We start from the raw sequence: 6,198 nt of genomic DNA on the forward strand, positions 1-6,198 counted from the left end.
ATTCTAAATGCCCACGGGTACCCGTGGGTAAAATCCGTCACGGGCATGGAGCGGGTAGCTAAACGGGTATCCACGAGTATAATAAACGGGTATTTAACTATCCATTATTATATGGACACAGACACGGATTTGATTGTATCCATAACCACGTGTACTCATACCCGATAATAAATTTAGTAAATTACTAAAATATCTTTATATATCATATCTTATTACTTAAAGTTGTTACCTTATTGAAGAAAATTTTAACAAAAAAGTCCTTGACGTTTTCATTTGTTACTCGTGATAAGCCGTTTTGAACATTTCATTTTCTAACTCGTGATGCGGGAGTACTCTAAATACCGTGTTATGGTTTATAATTATCCGTCATTTCGCAATCTATCCGTCCGATGTAATATTTTGTCAAAAAAGTAACTAACCCGTGCGAAGCACGGGTTTGTAACTAGGGGTGGCAAAAATACCCATGCCCATGGGTACCCGCGGATAAATCCATCACGGACACGGGGCGGGTAGCTAAACGGGTATCCATGGGTATAATTAACGGGTATTTGACTACCCATTATTATATGGATACGGACACGGATTTGATGGTATCCATACCCACGGGTACCCATACCCAATAATAAATTAAGTTAATTACCAAAATATCCTTATATATCTTATTAGTAACCTATTTTTAATTTTTAATTTTTTTAATTTATATTATTAAGTTGATCGATTCAACTTTTCACGTCAAGTTCATTCCCCAATTCCCCATGCCATTATTTTTCTTCAATTCCCATTGTAACCATCCTTCTTCTTCTTTAAAACATAAGTCTTCACTCTTCAGTCACTCACCTCTCCCTATATCTTCTCGTTTGCTTCTTATATGATAGCTAGGTCACCGAACCAATCCCACTCGCTTTACAACTTGAAATTGCATGTGATTATCGGGTATTTTACTTGTAATTGCTTCTATTTTTTTGTCTTGTTTCTTATTTATCTATGTAGAGGCATGTTTTTTGTTGTTTATATATCTCATATTTTACAACTTAAAATTGCTTGTGATTATCGTGTATTTTACTTGGAATTGTTTATTTTACTTGGAATATCATCATGTGAATTATTAGAATTGATTAAAACATGAAGTGGTTTTTGTGGATTGCCACGTTCCTTAGAATTGGTAGAAACATGAGTTTGGTTATCACGTTTTAATTTTAATTTTATCATAATTTGAATTGTTTCTTGTTCATTTCTATGAAAGCATATTTGAACTGTTCATTACGTTCGTAAATTTGATAAGTTTCTACATTTGCCAATGGGATGATGCATATTTCCCAAATTTGAGTTACACAAATTTTGCAATTTTATGTCTCGTTTTGGTGGCAGTATTTTATTGGTTTTTTTTAGTGTTTTTAGTTATATAATGTACTACTATATGTTTGTTATTTTAATCATAACAAGACTGATTGTATTTGTTGTTTTGAGTTTCTAATTATTCCCTATGTTATTTCTTTGTAGAATGTCTTTTGAAGAAAGTGAAGGAACCTTTACTCCTAGTCCTATGGAAGATGTGCAAGAGCATCCGGTATCCTTAAACATGGATGAGTCTAATGTTGTTGCTTCAAATGTTCCGATTCTTCCAAATGTAGAAAATAATTCAACTCCTAATGAAATTGAAAGTCCAGTTCCATGTGAAATCGAGGTTGAAGGTGGTAAAAGAAAGTTAACTTCGATGTATGGAATCATTTCAAAAGGCAAAAAATAGATGGACTTTGGAAGGCTATTTGCAACTATTGTAGCAAAAAACTCTCGGGTGTACCAGGTCAAGGAACTTCACACTTGAAGAAACACCGGTTAGTTTGCACAAATCGAACAACTAGAGATATAAGGCAAGCTTTGATCAAAACCGAAAAAGTTGAGGGTCAAACTGTAATGGTTGGTTCTTATGCATTTAATCAAGACATAGCAAGACGAGCGGTTGCTAAGATGATAATTCTTCATGAGTATCCTCTACTGATGGTTGAACACATTGGTTTTAAAGAATTTTGTGCTTCTATGCAACCTTTATTTAACTTGGTTTCTCGTAACACTATCAAGGCTGATATCATGAAAATTTATGCGGATGAGAAAGAGAATGCAAAGAAGTTGCTGTCAAAAAATCAAAGCCGTATTGCATTTACCGGTGATATGTGGACTTCAAGTAACCAAAATAAAGGTTATATGACAGTTACAGACTCACTTTATTGATGATTCATGGACTCTTCAAAGTCGACTTGTAAGGTAATTACACTAAACTCGCTTAATTTATGGTATTTTATATAATTTTAGTGACATAGCTTTTTGTTATTATGGTATTTTCTATAATGTTAGTGATATAGTTATAGCTCACTTTACATTTGATGTATAGTTTTTTTAAGGAGTTATTTTTTGTAATGTTAGTGATATAGTTTTTAATATTATGGTAGGTTCATTTATGTGCCGGCTCCCCATACTAGCAAAGCACTTGCCGACACCTTGTATGAATGTACGTTGGATTGGAATCTAGATAGAAATGTATCCACATTGACGTACTTGATAATTGCTCTACGAATGATGCTTTGATTGAACGCATTTTGAATAAGATTACACCTAAGTCACTTATATTGGGTGGTAAATTGTTCCACATGCGTTGCTCAGCTCACATAGTGAATTTAATTGTGAAAGAGGGCTTGTCCATAATCTCTGGTGCCATTGAAAATATAAGATTAAGTGTTGGCTATTGGAAAGCAACACCGAAAAGAGAGGAGAAGTTCATAGAGACATGTGCTCAAGTGAACATATCTTATGATAAAAAACTTGTTCAAGATTGCAAGACTAGGTGGAACTCTACCTTCTTAATGCTTAATGTTGCCATACAATACAAAGATGTTTTTGATCGCCTAGCAAAACGATATAGTGAATACAAAACCTTGCCGAGTGAAAATGAATGGATGGAAGCAAAGGAAATTTGTAAGCATTTGGAAGTTTTTTATGAAGTCACACAATTGTTTTCCGGTACCATGTACCCAACCGCAAATGTTTATTTTCCCAAAGTATGTGAAATGAAATTGGCTTTGACCGGATGGTCGTATTCTTCGATAGCCATCTCATTAAAAAGATGGCTACAAGTATGCTTTCTAAGTTTAACAAGTATTGGAATGTGGTAAATGGAGTGATGGCGGTAGGCATTGTGTTGGATCCAAGGTACAAAATAGAATTGATGGATTACTTTTATCCTCAAATTTATGGAGATGGATCTAACAGGTGAAATTGAGAAGATTAAATCTTTTTTCCGAGATATGGTAGCTGAGTATGATTCAAAAATGAAGGAGAAGCAGAAAGAAAAGGAGAATGCTTCTTCATCTTCAAGTCAAAATCAAAATTTATCGAAGTCATTGTTGTTGGCGGGAAAGAAGCTTGGAAGACTAATTTTGCCAAACATGTTAGCGCAAAACCAAGTGTTGCATCCGGTAGGTCGAATTTGACATCTATATAGAGGAGGAAAGGTTACCAGATGATGAAAATTTTGACATCTTAGGTTGGTGGAAGGCAAATGGATTAAAATATCCAATCATGCAAAAGATTGCAAGAGATTTCTTAGCAATTCCTATTTCAACTGTTGCTTCGTAATCTTCATTTAGCACTAGTGGTCGAATTCTTACTCCTCATCGTAGTAAACTACGTTCAGATACTTTAGAGGCATTAATGTGTGTCCAAGATTGGCTATGGAGTGATGTGAAAGGTAATCAATTCTGTTACAATTTTTTTTAACGTGTTAATTTAAACAAATTATTATTTGACTTATTCTTTTTCTTTTTCTTTTCTAGGTTCTACAAAATCAAAGTTTGAGAACATTGAATTGAATTCAATTTTGGAAGATATGGATGGTGACATTGACATAATTGGTGAATGACATTGTTAGTAAATGTTATAAGATTTTATTTCAATTATCATTGCCATGTTGATTATTTGGATTTTTATTTAGAGATTTATATGTTTTTATTTCAGGAATTTGGAAGTCAAATGAAGTTATTGAAGCTTGGAATGCATGCGAAATTTAGATGTTTATTTGGATGTTTTTTATGTTTTTATTTTACTTCATGAATTTGAATGAATTATGTAAGAATTATGAATTTTCTATGGATTATGTATGACTTATGAAATTTTGAATGGATTATGTATGGATGTTTAAAAGTAGTTGAAGTTTTTTGTTAATTAAAAAGGTTATTCTTTGTTCCAAAAAAAAAAATTTAAATAAATTCATGGGTACCCACGAATACCCATGGATACTTCAATACCCACGGGTACCCACATAATGGGTACCCATGAGGGTACGGGTCGGACATGGGTATCATATTTATCCAACGGGGCGGGCACGGATATCATATTATCCTTGTCCATGGGTACCCATTGACATCCCTAGTAACTAGTTTTAATGGTGAAAAATAATGAAAATTCATGTCATTATATCATGATTTAGATGTGTAGACTAGATTGCAACCTGAATGTTAGTGCGAATCAAGAACTTAATTTATATACCGCAATAGGGTCGACCTTATTTAAAAAGTTTTAAGAGAATGATTAGATTGACTGCACAGCAAAAAAATAGATAAAAAAGAAAGATAAGAATAGTATATATCGCCATATGAGCCTCATTTTTTTTTTGAACAGCAAATATATTAAGCAAGGCTAGTGCAAGGTGCACTTAACTCGCATAGGAGGAAAAAGAGTACACAAAAGAGAGCCTTATAACGGACGACACCTCTCCACCAATCAACAAAACTCAATAAAAAAACCTCCTATAGTCCTATTACAACAGAAACAGGAATTAGGAAACACAAAAAACCACCAAACAGCAGCAGGACCAACATTAGAATTCTGCCATAGTGCCAAAGCCAAACTGCACCTGCTAACCAGAACCGCATCAGCAGTGGACAGCACTTCCAGCCAGACTGCTGCAGCACAAACAGCAACACCAGACCCGCCGAAACAGATGGACCCTCCAGCCAAAGTCACCAGCAGCACAAAAACCCCATAAACAGAAAGCAATAGTTCGGACCACACACCAACACCATCTAACCGGATCATCCACCAAGACAATAACGAGGGTTCCAACACCATTCGTAGAACATACACGTCGCGATTTTTAATCTAGCCAAACTCCATTGCCAGGATAAAACCTTAATTTGATCTACCATCTCTTCCACCCCTATAATCTTATTGTTAAAAATCCGTTCATTTCTACTCTTCCAAACAACCCACACCACCGCATGCCAAATCAACCACGCCCCCTTCTAAGAAACTTGGACCGCACCTCCCTAGACCAACAAAGAGCGTGAGTGAATAAATTTGGGGGAATGATAAAATTGAAATTCAACCACCCCATCACCTCCCTCCAAACTTTAGATGTGAAAGCACAATGAAGGAAAAGGTGAACCGCCGATTCGTCTTCACCATCACAAAAGACACACCGCTTTGAATCTTCCATTCCCATAATCCTTCTCTTCGCAAGGTTTACCTTTGTTGGAATTCTATCTAGCAACAAAGTCCACGAGAAAGCCAACACCTTTCCCGGTGCCTTACCCCTCCTAAGTATAACAATCAATTTTATTGCTTTAACTAGTCATGCTATGGAGAATTCATTGCCATTGAGAGCCAACTGCTTCATGCCCCAGATCACGGGGATTCTTATTGTTTGTGGTCATATTTCCTTTTCATTGAGTAAAGGGCCGCGTTAGACCCGCAAGGCTTTCATCAGAGCACATCACTTTCGCTCCTTAGTTTCTCACTGGAAGAGGACCTTTCTCGATCAACTATCTTACTTGAATGAAGAAACAAGTCAACTTTCTATAAAAAAATTATATGAATAGACCATGTTTGGCTGCACTTTCCACATGCTTCTACCTCTGCACATGCAATAGCCAAAAATAGATCGAGTCCGCTTTATTCCTAACCGACGCTAAATTGATACTTTCCTCTTCTAGAGCAATCAATGCTAGGAGCAATCGCTTCAACACTCTCTCTTTGGTTACTTGCTCTGTTATAGGTCCACGTGGTTGTTATGGATAACTTTGTAACTGGCAACCGGCACATTTGATTTAATTACTGTACTTTAAAAGTCTTTTTTATTTTATTTTTATGTTACAACTTTAACAGTCGCTGTTCTTTTTTTATTTGTTACAAAAATGTTTTTTTTTG

General features: G+C 35.4%; 1 long non-coding RNA gene across 1 annotated transcript; it reads left to right on the plus strand.

Moving 5' to 3' along the window:
* The first annotated feature begins 443 nt into the window (after positions 1 to 443).
* LOC146896798 (uncharacterized) lies at positions 444 to 4,195 on the plus strand. Its single transcript, XR_015022883.1, has 4 exons — positions 444 to 2,262; positions 2,448 to 3,742; positions 3,828 to 3,917; positions 4,009 to 4,195. It is a non-coding gene; the product is annotated as an uncharacterized LOC146896798 (long non-coding RNA).
* The last annotated feature ends 2,003 nt before the right edge of the window (positions 4,196 to 6,198 follow it).

Source organism: Medicago sativa, chromosome 8 (assembly GCF_051527215.1).
Source record: "Medicago sativa cultivar Bolivia chromosome 8, Bolivia_mono, whole genome shotgun sequence".
NCBI classification, from domain to species: domain Eukaryota; kingdom Viridiplantae; phylum Streptophyta; class Magnoliopsida; order Fabales; family Fabaceae; genus Medicago; species Medicago sativa.